This window comes from Lineus longissimus, chromosome 1, assembly GCF_910592395.1.
Source record: "Lineus longissimus chromosome 1, tnLinLong1.2, whole genome shotgun sequence".
Classification (NCBI taxonomy): Eukaryota; Metazoa; Nemertea; class Pilidiophora; order Heteronemertea; family Lineidae; genus Lineus; species Lineus longissimus.
The window spans coordinates 22,179,575-22,196,408 of record NC_088308.1 but is presented as its reverse complement, the minus strand read 5'-3'; the positions used below and the strand labels follow the sequence as shown (position 1 = coordinate 22,196,408).

The 16,834-nt window shown below is 41.5% G+C and overlaps 1 protein-coding gene across 1 annotated transcript in view; it reads right to left on the bottom strand.

Moving 5' to 3' along the window:
- The window catches only part of LOC135492253 (adhesion G protein-coupled receptor L1-like), a 106,081-nt gene extending 90,406 nt beyond the window's left edge, over nt 1-15,675 (bottom strand). The window contains exon 1 of the mRNA XM_064778602.1: nt 15,161-15,675. The gene's annotated coding sequence lies outside the window, so the exon portion shown is untranslated. The remainder of the gene's footprint in view (nt 1-15,160) is intronic.
- Nucleotides 15,676-16,834: the final 1,159 nt, after the last annotated feature.

Sequence of the window (16,834 nt, the reverse complement as noted above, 5' to 3'; positions counted from 1 at the left end):
GGGGCTACCTGCAGCAATGTTGCGCGAGTTCGACGAATCACAACAAGCAGATCGGTCACATGATTTATAGGTCAGTCACATGATACCAAAATGGCAGCGCCCGGGAACTGTCAAATCCTATGAGAAGTATTATGGACCAAGAAGACCAAATTGCCCTTATTCTCCTGCTGTTACTCCGTCGGAGGCGGCGGCGGAGGCGGCGCCGCGTGGACAGTAGTCTTTGGACAAGGCCATGGATTCAGAGAAGAGAGCATAAGGGGGCCTATGCAAATCTAATTGCTGAATTGCTGTCGACTCAATGGGAGCTGCCATTTTGGTATCATGTGACTGACCTATAAATCATGTGACCGATTTGCTTGTTGTGATTCGTCGAACTCGCGCAACATTGCTGCAGGTAGCCCCCACACGGTGATTAACTTCCTCGCGTGTCGAGAAAATATCAAACATGCTAGATCGGCTGCGTCTCGACTCGCGAGGGAAGATACGCAGCAAAAAACGACCCCACACAGTGAGAATTTGCCTGTCGCAACATGCACGCGTGTCACTTGCATCACGCAAATTTTCACCGTGTGGTGCAGGCTTAAGGTGATTGCATCAAAATTACATGTAATTGCTGAATTTAGTAATTAGACTGCCTTAGTAAACTGACTCTCAATCAGCGTCCATCATAAATGTGTGTACTCAAGGCTTCATACACACAATCCGGTGAAATGTGTCTCTGCCTCTTTTCTGATACAGCCTGTAGAGTGATGAGACGGCTATCATGCTCTGTGATCCTCTCGTTATTAATTTCCTCAGCGTCCCCCTTGAGCATGTTGAGCAGTCCTCATCTCTAGATTTAACTGATAGCGGTACACTTGAAAGAAACTGCAGCTGTTCTGTATTAATTAGAAAACATTCTTTAGGTTCGAGTACAAGTTCAATTATGGGTCCAATCCAACATTAAGATAGATCGAACTCGATTTGATTTATGCAAATGAGTGCTGTAATGTGTATTGCTCTTGCGTGCACTTCTCTCTGCATGTAATCGATAATGAAGTTTGCAGAAGGAAATAGGAAGGAGTGGATTTTCTCAACGTAAAGGGGATGATGCGACTGCAGAAAGACTGAAACTCAATGCCACCGCCGACAAGTTGCCTGGAATCGCGTGGGGGGGGGGGGGTAATGGATAAAAAGAGGCAGTACACCTTATAATATCCTCTGTTTTTTAAATTCTATTTCACTGGGAAAAAAATACAATGCACTCAGCAAAGGTGGTAGACATAGAAGGTCGTCACACACACTTTGGGGTAAATATTTTCTTTTGGTATAAGCCGCATGTCGCCTAGGCGATTTTCAGCACCTTTTAAAAAACAATTCTTTGCCCAAAAATTATAATATGCACATTCTTTACACACTTTTAAAAATCTATCGAAGAATCGGAGTTCGCAAATAGAATACGGGAGAAGAAGATTTACAGACATGTACATTAGCCAAAATGTGTCTCAAAAAAATCAAAGATGGCACCCATCTTCACTGATGTTCTCTTTTTCTCGATAGTTTCGGATTGGTTTACTCTCAGATTAGAGGAAATTGAATTTCTCAAGCCATACCTCCATTACGTACACTGCCAGGAAGCTTTTACACGCTCGAGGTATTTAATGCGATTGAAGGAAATTGACAAATGAGACTGGTGACCATGACCGCAATGCAGCTTTGAAAGGAGTAAGTATGGTTAAATTGAAAAATATCGGAAAATGATGATAGCAAGTGAAGTTTCGACCAATATCAACCGAGCAGAAGATTAAATTACCCTGCTCTTTCAACATCATACAACGACAACACTGACTGGCCATAGCCATGACTGCAATACCGGAGTAATCAGTGGATGCAGGAGAGGGTTGGGGGGGGGAGGGGGGGGGGGGTGCATCCCATTTATTTGAATAAATCTTTAAGATTTACCCGAAATTTGGTAATAGACCCTAAAAATTACCATGGCACAACTTGCCCCTTCTCTGACCTCTAGATATGCTTCTGGGAGGTATAGCTTCAATTTAAGAATATCGGTAAAGGAAGTCACTCAGTAAGGTTTCAACCGATAGTCACTTGGCGGTAGATTCAATAACCTGATTAGGAATGTCCTTTTATCGTATAAGCTTCAGGGTCGACCTGCATGTAGGTGACCAACACACGTTCCTTTTTTTAGGAACACAGTTTAAACTACACTACAATTACGCTAACAACTGCAAGTTCATTTTTGTTTATTTTTTAAGAAAGAGAAAAATTCAATTCCACGAGAAGCTGTTCGAGAGTCCCAAAGTAGCGCATGCCCACTCTCCATGCATGCAAATACTCCCGTTAATTTCACTATTACTTACACTTGGCCACGTTTACCGTTTAATTATTCAAGCAGTAGCAACCGCAATTGACCATGGAGTGTCCTTGATGGTGCTTCAGTCATGGGAAATGACAAAATGACGACTACGTGAAGGCCATTGGCAACCGCTGTAACTGAGGGGCGTATAGCCAATACAATTAAAACGTTTTGTACTGTCCAGAGAAAATGCATTTCTTACTATCCCTGTGAGCCACATTTTATAAGCAGTGCTGCAATGTACCGCATCATATGATTACAGTTCCGTTATTTCCATCTGAAGTGCTTACCAAGTTTAAGCCAATGGTAACCATGGTCACACTTGTTTCTCCATTTTTTTACCTCTCGTTTGTTTGCCTAAGCTTCAGGGTCAAGGGGAAACAATAACCATACAGCAGACTGGTACAATCGCTTAAGGTATTGGTGATGTATGTTTAAGGGCTATAAAAAGCTCGATGTCGATAAAGGTACACTGCCTACATGTACAAGTCAACACACCAGTACTGTCCTCATCGATTTCGCTTACAGTTTTATTTAACTATGTTTAAACCGATTTTTAATTCAGTTCAAAATTTTCTTTTGGTGCATTGCCTTTCATCGATCAGAGTAACCAATGCAGGACCTTTTTTCTGAAAGGGTTATTATTGAATTAGATTCGCAACGTATTGTGAACGGTGTGGTTATTTAGATACCCAAGGCAAAGAAAAATTATGTTTTTTAAAGTTGAAAGCTTTAATGATACATATACAAAATCGCAATTAATTGGGAGTGCCACTGTACAACTCAAATATGTTTCTTAACACAGCCATTTTACCAGATTACTCAAATTAACCTTCTTGGCATCTTGGGGATGTATTTGATGCTAGTAGGTGATTACAGCTCCGTCTGGCATGTCAAAAGCGGGCCTACGATTCCCCAAGCATCCGAATCATCAATATCCAAAGTGTCTGACTAAGACCAATTTGCTAAATGACGAGCAGCGTATCGATAGCAATCAGACAGGAAACCACTTTATGTCACACGGTGGTTGGATTTAGCCCCCTTGCTTAGATAATCAAACACATTTCATCAGATCAAGTGATGTGTGGAGCTGGGATGTAGGCTGTATGTTGACAGTAGACAATTCAGATCAATTTCTTTACTGAATTAGATCTACTTAATCTCGTTACTGTCTTTTGCTGTTTATATTTAACTGCCATCGCTATTTCCATTTGCATGATACCTAAGTGATTTTATTCTTTCACCAGTTAAAAACTACATATTTAGTAGCAAATGTCACATTAATAGGAACAAAATAACTGAAACACTACTGAGTCAATATGAAAACTGTCAATCGAAGCTTTACAAATAGTCCGATGAGAACTGGCGTCGGCACAGCGCCGTATTGTCTCAACCAGACAAAAGTTGCTTCACTAGTACAACTCATAACAGAGCATTTGAAGAACGGTTGCCAATATATTGCAGACGCGATGTCTGTTTAGTAACACAAACAGTAGAATTACGCAATGTGCCACTCATAACATTTTGAAGATATTCGTACTTTCTAACTAAAATACCGCAGAAAACAAAGAGCGATGCGTACAGTGCAATGTATACACAATGATCAATGTGCATCAATGCAAGTGATTAATGTACATCAATGTTGATGATCCTGCACAGAAAAGGAAGATGTTCTACATTGTGCCCATTCATCGAAATGACAAGCCGTATTTCTCTGTTGAAATCGTATGAAGTGGCTAGAAGAAGGAACGGCCTCATGGGGTTGATGTAATTCCTACTTCAGCTGGTTGCTAGGACACATAAGATTTAAGTTTCTGGTGAACCGCGTTGCATCGGCACCAAAAGCACTTTTCCGATTCTCTCGTTACAACATTGTCGGATTATCTAACGAATTCTAGTAACTCTGCAACATTCGTGAAAATGGCTTGGCCAAAATGCTGTTGTGATTACATGTAAGGAAGCATCTTGACCAACAAGATTTTTGGATCTTATCAAAAGGGAGGTTGAGAACAGCAACTTATCACAGATCCTTATAAGTATGCCGATAAAATTGATGACACAATACCCTATTTAAGCCTGAGAATGGGTCCGCTTAAGCATGTTATGGGCACATAACGAATATTTTTTCACATCGGCAGTCATGTCAGTGGCAGTCGCTGAGGACGGTCCGGCCGGCACGAATTTGTGAAAGAAGAAACAAATTTTTGGTTTAAAAGCATTAGAATTCTGATGAACCAAAGACAGTGCCTGATACCTCAGGCCATTGTTCTGAAATATAGTGTTTTGGCAAAAAACAGCTTCTTAAACGTATATATAACCTCCAGTAGTAGCAATTTACCGATCTGTCTAGAGTACAACAAAAGTACAGGTATATGCTGGGCATTCCCTATACCAAGACGGACTAACTCATTCATCAATCCATCCTCTTATGATCAAAACCATAGCTTAGTCCATATCTCAGAGAACGAATCTCTGCTCGTACATGGCGATAATAACTCTGTATCTATACTGGTTGCAATCAGTTTCGCCTTAAAGCAAAAAAAGACCACGCATGGACAAATTGGCATAGTTATTCGACATACCCGCGGTTGCATTGACTGAAACCAGTAAGACATCATGCACTCACGTCGTCTCTCGTTACAATGAACACTCTTTTTAAGGAGGTGTCACCTTCATTTCGCAGCTATTTTCATTTCAACCACTGACATGAATTGCTTTTTTCAAAGGGTGAAAATTGCCAAGGGAAATACTGGCACATTTTTAGTGAGATTGGCTTCAATATGATGCCGTTTAAGTAAATAACCGTTAAGGCATTTTGTAAAGATGACGATACGAACGAGAACACACGAAACCAGCGCACGGGTGGGCTGAGGTCGTCGACACTTCGCGCCTTAGAAGTATTTTCATCATCAGACGAAATTCTATTCACACGCCAACAGCGCTCGCTTGCCTTCAGGAAATATTTAACTATCCAGTTTCTGCTATCATACAACTGCTATAGTTGGACCCATCCTGTTTCATCACTATCCGTGTTGCCAGATTGTCATGAATGCGCTCTGGTAGTTTGAAATGTTTCAGTGGCAGGGCTTCTGAATAAACAGATCGGGTTGGTTTTTTTCTTGTCGGCAGGTGAGAATATTGTGTGTGAAACCTGCTTTAATATCGCCAACACTGATAACAAATGGCTGGCAGGTTGGTCCTGTCATAGTAAGCCATGACAAATATAAATGTTACATTTCGCTTAGATTAACCAGGAATTTAGAAAACAGGACCTAGATTCACTCCCGAGTTCGATATGGTACATGTAGGATAAGCAGGCAATGACTGAGACACTGAGAGATGACTGTTAGACCGGCTCGATTTTCCCATAACACTGATGATCAAATCGCTCTGGCGGACATAAAAACTAAATCTTATCTCGTATGGTCAGTTTGACGAGTGTGGGTAGGCCATGCGAGTTAAAAATAAAAATTTCGATTCAAACTTGATTAAATGTAACGAATTCGCTGCTGCTTGCGCCCACAACGCTCAGCCTCTAGTCATTATAACACCTCGAGCTTATCTAACAACCTGCTACAGCTGATACGTGTACAAGCAAATGGAACTAGCTGTCATATTTTTCCACTCCGCCAAGTAGAGACGCATCTCGGAAATAAATCATTCCGCTCGCAGACAGTATAACACTAATCCCAAATTCCATGATTCCAACACGCAAACAGAGACGTATGAATTATATCTGTCTGTGTACAGATGTAACTGGTTGGATGACAGAGCCATGTACAGTCCACGAAAATGTCGTTGATTATGTGTCTTCTAAGCGAGTGCTCTCCGCTGACCCGATAGGATGTCAAAACCGATTAGAGGAACATCACTCATATTTCTGCCGGAAGACCTAAGAAAACGAATTGCAGAAATTTTACGCCCGATGTGGCTGGGTCTCCATAAAATGCATTGCAGGATGTAGAACATTTGATGTGTGTCATCATTAGTGCGGCTGATGTTGAGTTGCATCGTGCATTGTGATGAGGACGAGGACTTTGACGAGGCGAAATGGAAGTGGAGAAGGTCGTAGGTGTCTCGCCAAGGTGTGTTGTTTGTGTACGAGCTGTCTCAATTACTTCCCAGAAGAACTGTATACACTCGTCCCAGCGTGTTCTTCACAGTCGTTGGCTTGGATTTGAATTCATTTCCTAGGCCCAGGCACCTGCTGACTGCAAATGCATTTGCACTGACAAATGACATAATTTGCTATTAGCTTCTGTTACCATCTCAAACGAATCACTTTTGAGTGTAGGCCTAACGATGTCGGCACCTGCGAGACCAAGGTACTGATGTTTACATGTAAGCCAATTGACTATCAAGACCAACCTAACTCAAATAAATAAGGTTTTTTGTCTCAAAACCAACCAATATGAGCCATACATTGATACCGAAGAACACCTGCAATGCAACGGAGAGAAAAGACCTTCTTGTGTAATATCGCGAAGAGTAACGATGCCAATATAGAAGAAAAACGATCGACGTACATTTCTATAATCATTGTTTATCCTCTAAAGAAACGTCAATAATATTTGAGATTGAACAACTGTTCTAATATGAACACTCACAAAGGCATCGTCGGTTCGCAGCCCGAGCAATCGATGATAGAAGAAACACCACGCTCTGTGGAAGAATAGGATACTGCAGGTATGCTGCTGCTTTTTTTCAGCCGGTTACAACAGTTTATTTGTTCTGTTACATACAACAAGCACATAGTTGAACGCAGAAGAAGAATAAGTCATGTTACAAATTATATTTTGAATATAATAACCAAATATTAAAAGAGATATAATTTGATTGAAGAAGGAGTTTAAAGCCAACTACTGACGCTCGGTCGTGGCTGATACCATATACGTGTACACACACATGTACATGTACCCCTACCATGCTTTAGCACAATACACGTATCCATGTTGTGCTCGGGCAGTAATTCGTGCGAAACGCACTCATCCAACAACACTGGTATGAAGTCAGCTGCTTCTTATATAGAAGACGTCATCATAGCGAAGAAATTAAAAAGTCTCATATTTGATATGTGCAAATGAACTCCATTAACCTGATTTTATATTAATAGATATGTTCCATTGTAACGTCAGGGTTAATACTAATCAATGAGCACAGAATTGAATTTCAATCTCGTCGACCATTTAATATTGGGCTGACAAAGAAAATCGAAATTAATGGCATCCGTACTCATGCACTGGCAATATCTGTATGTGCGCAGCCACTTTTTCTTCTGCGAGAATATTGAGAGTCAATATTTTAAAAAGGGTCCGTGAAATCAAACACTGTATATGAAAGCTAATTGAATGGCGGTAGAACTAATAGGCTTGCCTTTTCTAAATACGTTGCCAAGGTGTTAGTTAGTTCCTGTCTTCTGGCGATAGATGTACATCTTCTAGTACATATACAAATGTATGCTAAGGTAGAACGTGTAATGCATGTAGGAGCAATGAAGCAATAGTGTAGGAGCAATAGTGTGGTTTCAAACTAACTTTCCAGTTTACAATAACGTTGTATCAGAGTCGTTCCAATAAAGAGTCTGGTCACGGCAAGTTTCCTTTGATCCCACTGCTCTTTATTTGAAAAACTATCTACCGGTCTGCGCTGGTTGAAGAACGGACGCTGCAACAATACAGTGTATAAACGAATTGGTAACGACTCAGTTAGTTCGTTGCCACGAATTCACAATTTGCTGCATCTATTAACGTCAGTTCAATGGATTAGCAAACTAATTTTGCCTATCGAGTCGCCCTTCTAAGAGGCGTGAACGTCTACATGAAATAATCAGCTATGGTTATCGTCATCTTCCCGCAAAAGAAAATAAAAGAAATAAAAAATGATAATTCAGAATGCGAATTTGCGAAACCTCGCAGATTTCGTGATTGGTTTCACTTCGAGCGCACTTAAATTAGCGTAGATATCCATATTTTTTGTGTACTCAGTGTTAAAATGTTATAGCACTTAAAGAGGGCCTCAAATCTAATCTGACCATCTCGCTTGTCAAGTGGAGCCGTGATACGGAGCATAACAATGTCAAACCATATGGGGCAACAATCGATACGCGGCTGGACATCGATAGATAGAGAGAAATTACATCTATATGAGAGTCAATATTGATAATAAGTCGATGTGAAGGTCAGGAACTGCATGCTGCTGGTTTTCTCCTTTTGACACGGGCAAGGCCATCGTGACACTGTATGATCTGCGATCAGCGATTCCTGCACGAGCGCGGGAATTGAATTTATTCCATTGGGGTATGTTGGGGCTCATTTTCGAATACCAAGGTCATCCACACATCATTTTCATGGTTTTATAGCCCCCCCCCCCCCCCCCCATCAACACCACCACCACCACCATCCACCTACTTATTACATTGTATGGTTAAGAACTTCTAAATTTTCATTATCTTTCATAGTCGTACCACGCCTGCACCGCAATAAAGCATTACGCCCCAGTTATTTACAACGGCTCTTCATTACAGGCTCAGGGGCAAGTAATCGGTCACAATGTAATAAGCTGAGCATCGAACTATCGAGAAATCCATTACTCTCGAACTCGAAGGTGCGAGTCACCACGACTTGTTTAGAAAACCTGTGGAGAGAGGGGGGGGGATGTTGGCGAACATTGCAGTAAACAGTTGGGGGATGTTGGCGAGTGTGGCAACTTAAGGCGTAACGAAACAGTGGGGAATGATGGCGAGTGTGGCAGCTGAAGGCGTAATGAAACAGTGGGAGAGGTACGACGTATAGATATGATTGAAATGGCTTGAGCCTGGGCCGAAACATCCCCAAACTCACATCAATGTGATTCAGCGGCAGCGGATCAGACAGGGGTACAAAGTTTAAACATTGCTGAAATGGCTCAGTCAAGCCTCAACCACGATATTCGGTAATGTGATCAACGCTAACAACAGCGATTATAGACAAGATGTTCAAACATACAGAAACAGCTTGAGTTTAGACCAGGAATTTGACACCAATGTCAATGCAGCATATCCCCAGGGCACATCATTCGTCAAACGACAAACATTGCCGAACCCATCCAGTCTGAGTGCTCCTGGTCTTTGCTTTCGCCCACTTATCCACGCCATCATCGGGAATTTCGCCGATTTCATCCATCATGATCTGATGGCAAGATCAATGCGGTCCCCCTTCATGACGCGCCGACCACTTCAGCCTACGATTGATTTGACATCCTCTATACATCATAATTCCTCCGCGCACCATATCCATATAAGCAAATAGGGCCCAAAATACTGTTGGTTATCCGAGTCCATGAGCTTTCGCTTAGAGAGCCTGGAGCTCGGGGAAGCGGGCAGAAATATGATCACCGTAATCTTGTCTCCTGATGGATTGTCACTAATGAACGAGGAAAACAAAACCGGTAGTCGGGAATTGCCGCACTTGAGAACATTCTAGGCCGTAATGGACATGTGATGGGATTGAGGCCATAAACTTGTCGAGCACAATGACGCATTAGCATGCCCATCAATGTCGGTTGCGCTTCTCATGGCAAGCATGACCAGTAAGTTGAATAGGGTACTTTTTGTTGTGCAAGATCCTATCGCAATATCCGAGCAAAATGGTGTTACGGATACAACATAAAGATAGCACGGGGTAGATAAATCAACGATAATGTCGACTAACTTTTGCGACAAGTGCAGTGCTTGTCCGTCTTCTTGTTGTGTCCGTATCAAATCGCGGATTTTTGAGTGTCCGTAAAAAAAGATGCTATTGCAGCATGCCATTAGGCTGGTTAGATTATCCAACAAAAAAGTCATAGACTAGATTATCCAACGAAACAGGACTATACAAAACAGAACTGCTGACTGAGCAGGGTTTTTTATATCCGTCTTCGTTGCAAGCGTGAAGACTATCCTTCGCAATCACGACAATACCCATCCCAAATCTATGAAGAAGGGCTTTATACGCGGTTGCTTTGAAACTATTATTTTGTACAGAGGTGGCGATGATCAGCCCGAGCCGGTCACCCCACATTGCCCTGTCATTTTGAGCCGAGCAAGTCTCATTATCACAGCCAATGGAGGATCCAGTTCGACAACTCGATCAATGAAGACACCGCATCGTAGTAATCATGACTTTATGGCCCATTCTAAAGTAGGAAACTATTAAAAGTGCACTAGCGAAGAATCTTACAAACTGCGTGATTCGCACATAAAACTAAGTGATACACATGTACGTTATACTAATGATTTTAACTGAGGCGTGAAAAAAAATGCGATTGAATCCTGAGATTGAAAATCGTTGCTCACTTTAATCTCGCATGCTAGTCACGCGTGAGCTAGTTGAAATCTCGTGAGGTGGCTGTCTTGGTTTGATTGAATTGTTGGCCTCTTATTGGCAACCTACTTCAGGGCAACGAAAACGACTATTGACAGTACATCTCAGCTGTCGCCGGGGAGGGTTGTTGTGGTTAGTATCACCTGTATAAACATGAATATATATTATCCAAACTGAGAAATTGAGACGCATAGGAATTAGATATTTAGGTATTTTTTCATTGCTGATTTTGTTGTGCCACGCGTAGAAGTTAGAAATGTCCTGGGAACAGATTTGTCCAGGAAACAGAGGATTATATCAAGTGCTTTAATCTCTAAGCTGTTGACGGTGATGGCCTCTAAAAACCATATACCATAATCCAACAGAAAACAATAGAGCCGGACACTTTTTCAATGTGACATTTTCTACTTCTACCCCCACCCCTCAACGCTCTAACAAAGCAAATGGTCGACGATATATTTGTCTTGTACCAAAATTATGGCCTGTTTAAAAAGTCTAACTTTTGAGGTTCTCATTTTCCTCCAGACCTACATCCGTTTAGGGTCCATTGAATTGGACCTTTGGGTCCACTGACGAGGAACACAGCGGCCCAGCAATGTAGATAATTTGGTTCCCGCGCTCTTGTGCTAGCAAGGGCAGTATACGTGGGGAAGGCCACACATGTCGTGCCACTATATTAAATATTTAAAGGCATTTTCATGGCTGACTTCGAAACTGATATGTTTGGACAACATTCATGAAGATACCAACATGAAGGCATGATTGCATGATTAATATTTTTTATGATTACATTGTATGTGAGTATGTGATGTTATGTTTACATATTTCGTTATCAGTGTTTTATCACTATATATATATTACGAGAATATAAATGAGCAGTAACTTCAATAACCCCTCCTACGATGTGATGGAATTACTAAGTAAATATACATCATGTATTTCCCGATAATAATGATGTACACGTTCATCTACATGTATGACCGCATCTAACGCTGCGCGTACATTTTATCGAATCACGAGGTATTATCAATAATCAATCGCATTGATTAAGCGTAAGAAACAATAGACGGACCATCATTGATTTTATTGACATTGCCACACAAAGGGATGCGACCCTTTTATTCATTAGAAACAGCAGTATTTATAATTTCTTAACGATTTTCGATGTAGCTGGTATTGGTGACTTGACCACTCTGCCTCTGCACGCAACTTAATAATCGAATCTTAAACATAAAGGAAGACTATGGGCAACACAAGAAGCAGTATCTAGATGTAGGCAATACAACGAGTGTTGCACTATAGACAAAATGTAGGTAATGCTTTATTTCGAAAAAAAAGAAGGCAATTCAAGATGTCCTTCATTTGAGCATATTACCAGTGATGTCTCAATTGAAGGTCTAGAGGCCTTTTGATCAGCAAGAGCCATGGTCGTTTCCGTAACCAATTTGCCTCTCTCGATTTCATCCTAATAATGAGTAAAATTAGGATGCAATTGTAACTGAGTCCTGTTTTCTTTAATCAAAGAAAATCGCTTGTATTGCCTTCATGTACATGTACATGCACAACTGAGTACTCGTACACAAATACGGTGCACCAAGTGTAGGTCCTTGTAACTTTTCAAAGGGATTACACATAACAATTCTTTGCAGCAACGGATCTTTTTTCAAAACATTTCTCTCCTTACCGGTCTCCTGGCCTAAGAGCTCGAATTCCTAACGTATGCATGTAATAGGACATGCCTCCATGTATCAATATATTTCCTCTTTCATGCGAATATACAACCGTCAAACGTATCACTGACAATATCAGCAGGCATACATGCATAGAAAATATGTTACCCACACATCTCGTGACAAGCTGGGTATTAATAATGAGAATGACGTATGCGACACTTTTTTAAGGTTGTGATCCAATGATAACAACGATATCAAAGGCATGAACCCGTCAACCATTTTATTTGCGCACGGTAATTGGGGTCTGACGTCGTCTATGGTGATGTGAGGGTATGGGGACTCATGACGAACAATATAATTATATGGTATGCATTCCAGATGAACTTCTGACATAATCGTCGCCAAGGGGAGCATCGAAAACATCTTTTATATAGAGATATGACATCATTGTCAAAGGATAGCAAGTTATAAATTGCTATTTTCCTGCAGTTACGTCAAATGTAAAAGTTTACATGTGCCTTTGTGAGAAAAGCAAAAGGCGCAAAACTGACTTTGATATGGGAACCGATAACCATTATGAACATCGAAATGATATGGTATTTGTTTTTCAAATCTATTGAATCGCATGTATTGAATGCAAACCATTGATGCATCGCCGACGGGTGTATCGATGAAACAAAACTACTGTATTTCATGTTATCATGAAGTTTATTATAAGGCACAATTTCAAAGTATTCCAAGTTTCGATGAGGTCGAGCTAGAGGCATTGGATATTTTCTCGTAAATCTGCAAAAGTTTTAGTGACATTATGTACCGTTATTTCAAAGGTTTGTGGATTTGATTTCTGGCGTACCTGAAGTATTTTCGTCATTTAGACAGTGAGTTCAAATCAACGAGGAGATATCAAGTATCTTACACAGGGTGTCACAAAAAATGCAACCTACCCAACATGTCAACATAATTTGCAGTCATTTAGTTATCGACTATTGACTCTCAGTCTAAGCATGACTTGCACACTCGGTTTCAAGCCTGATGTGGCTCATTCCGACTTCTAATCGTTGTGATGTCGCTTTCCAGTAGTTAATTATGGCACTGCTTCCCTTCAATGTATTCGATGAAATCGCATTTCAGACATTTGTCATGTTCCTCTCCTTCTCGCACGTCAACAGTAAAGGACCACAAGGTATGGCTATCAATGATCAAGGGTTTCACGTACCTACATGTACCGTCTAGACAATAGAGTCAAATGAAAATTACCGCTGACGGAGGTGTTTTAATTTGACGAAATGAGACAGGAACCGTCTTCATCAATTGCCGTTAGGTAGTCATGAGTCAAGCCTGCTGCCTATTAAACAGTGATTAGACTTCCTCATTTCGATTTATTCTAATTCGAACGGCTCGAAAGCTATCATTTCGATGTGCTTGTTAAAGCCAATTTGTATTCCCAAGGCTTCTGAGAATTCGAAAAGGCTTTTCAACAAAGTGAATAAAAAGGTTCTTGAAAACTTTGAGCTGAAAAGCATCTCAAGATGTTCATGTGTTGGCCGAATAACGTTCAAAAATACCTTTTAAAACTCTAAAACCTTTATTTCTCAAGATTTTGCGTATGCCATTCCAGATTGAGCTCCGTCTTATACAATGTAGACCCTTGCTGAGTGTTAGCGTATATATGCCAAGCCACCAGCTTCCCAGAAAAGAAGAAAGAACCCATCTATGACCTGATTAACAATTTTGTTAATGTTCTTGTCTGGCAGTACACAGCTATACTTCGGTAGTCAGGCATTCGAACTCCGAAATACACCCTGACAACCGCTTCCTCCGGTCGAGCTGTTGCCCAGACATGGATTTAAATTTATATTGCCGCCCTGCGATTGATCTGATGAAGGTAATTCCGTTTTCAGCTACATTGATTTGTCAAACTAGATAAAAAGATATCCGACGTCCACACAACACTTCAAAGGTTACGAGCGAATCTGATTATTTCTGGTGAAAGTCGGTAGAGAAAATATTGTTAACTTTTGACATTGGTTGTAAAGTGAGAAACCCAATTTTCAGATGCACCTCTGGGGAGAATATGACATTCGGTGTTTAGCCAAAGTGCATCGACAAGTTCCTTTTCCCCTTTTGGTGATTGGCTACATAAGCAATGTAAGTGTGCAGTAAAAGCCAAGGAAATACCCCGTCTTTCTATGACTATATTCTTCTTCTTCCTGTTCCACCTTGCATTTGGAAGAGTTATCCTCATACAGTATATTCCTCTTCCAAGGCGGAATGAGCTTTTGCCTACCACTTCGGTGACACATTGGCCTAGTGATTCCAACTCTTGCTTCGGCCAGAGACCAGAGGCGGAGACGATTGCAAGCCATACAGGCCACTTAAATGAGGTCCTTTAGTTAACATGGATGCCAGGTACAAGAAATCGTCTCGTCTTATCGTCTCATTCAAAGGATAAAGCAATCGAAGTAAAGCAAGTTGTGCATGGTATGATGTAAATGGCAAGTCATTAGTCACTACTTGGCTGCAGGTATACGCGTTAGAGGGAGAGTATCATTAAGCCATGCATTCAGGCAAACCGCATGACCAGTGACATCGGCAAAATATGATCCAATTACATTAAGTGATTTTTTAACATATCCTGCGAATACAAAAACATTATTTGCTGCTGACCTATTGGATGCACACTGAAGGATGCATTCATGCAAGCAGCGATGCTGGCTGCTCATATAATGGCAAGAGCGTGTCGCCTCTCCGAAGACAAACATTGACACAGAAAGACATCTAAAGCCACTTACCTCACAGATCCTCTGGGCACAGATAAAACATTAGTTTTCCATCCCCGGGTGGATGCAATCTTTATTCACAGTTTCTATTTCGGGACAATCAATGAAAACGGCGTCTGTACGAGAAAACACACTATGAGGGTACTCCTCTTGGATATCTGTATATAATCCCCGTCAGAAATCACGGTACATTCTCCGATAGACAAGTGTTACCAACTCTAGCTCATCCGCGAGTGAGCGCATCGCAAGTGCGAATTGAATTAATATTCCATTATAGCGGGCCTTCTATCGATCATATCACTATGTATGTCCTCGTAATCCGCTCAGTACGCTGTGTAGCCGAGCTTAGCTCTGCCAGTCACAATGATTTAGCTTTGCTTGGTTCCTCTCTTTCGCCTACACGACACTCTAACCTTTCCTACCTGAATGCTCAGAAATATCACCGCGATCACATTAACGCCGTTGTTGATCTTTGATCAACTTTCGATTGGCGACAACTCTGAGCTGCATGTAAACGTGATGAACTTGTCAAGGCGACAGCAGCGCCGTGAAGGAGAAGGGAGTAAGATGTATTATTGGTCTTACGTCAGGGAAAGCATTGCCTGGCAAAGGTGGTGAAGAATGTAATCCAGTGACTCACTTGGAGGGAGGGGGGGTGAATCAAGTCGTCCTCTATTTGAGAGTTGCAGCAACATAAGACATCGTTTCCTGGTGACTCTACCAACAAAACGCAACATCTACACACCAGTAGTTACATGAACCTTTACCCGAGATAACCGAGTCAAAACAATTTCTCTTGTGTTGGGGAAGACAAAGTGTCTGTGACGTTGGGGAAGACATTGCCTGGCAAAATGTGATGACGTGTTTATGATTTATATTAAGGTACCTAACAGCAACGACCAGACGCCAGCCTCGGGTGTCAACATGAGAGAGATTCATCGCTGCCAAGACAGGAACAACCTCCATTCTGTCAGTTGCCGTTACATGGACCTTTACTCGAAGTCAAGGCAGGGGCAACCTCCACATGTTGTCGTATACAATGCACAAGTATTTATTAAGCGGTCATGTGAAAATGATTTCCGTAGCGTATGCATTCATTAAAATGATCCACCGAATTCAGCCAATTCGCCATTTTATTTTGTCAGCAACAAGAACGTAAAAGGATTCACTGAGAGCAAATCCAGCCTTCATCTTGTCAGTTAGTTGTATCGACTTGATCCTCCTTCCCACAAAGAAGGAAAGAGGTTGAGCAGCCTCTGATAACTGGCATGGCTGGGGATGAAATTGCCAAGGTTCCTCGGGCTTTTGTAAAGAAGACGCTCATAGGCGATACCTGACCCTTCCCTTCCCCAGACTTGCATGTGCACCGCGGTCTCTTCCGCGTAAGACGAGAATGACATCTGATCCAGGTTAAACTCTTACAAGCCATGAAGACTTGTCAAATGAAGCTTTGGGGTTCACCCAGGAGATAATTGTAGATCGTGAGAGATCATGGCCGTGTGACAGCATAAACTTAGCTTTCTTATTGACGAAGTGATTGTGATAACGGAACAGGATGATGAACCATCATGTGCAAATGTTTTTTCTCCAACACTGCTGGTGATTTTCTCACAAAACAGGCTGTCGACGAGAAAGACCAATTACTTCTTGTACACTTGCCTGACCAGCAGATTCTCTAGCAAACGT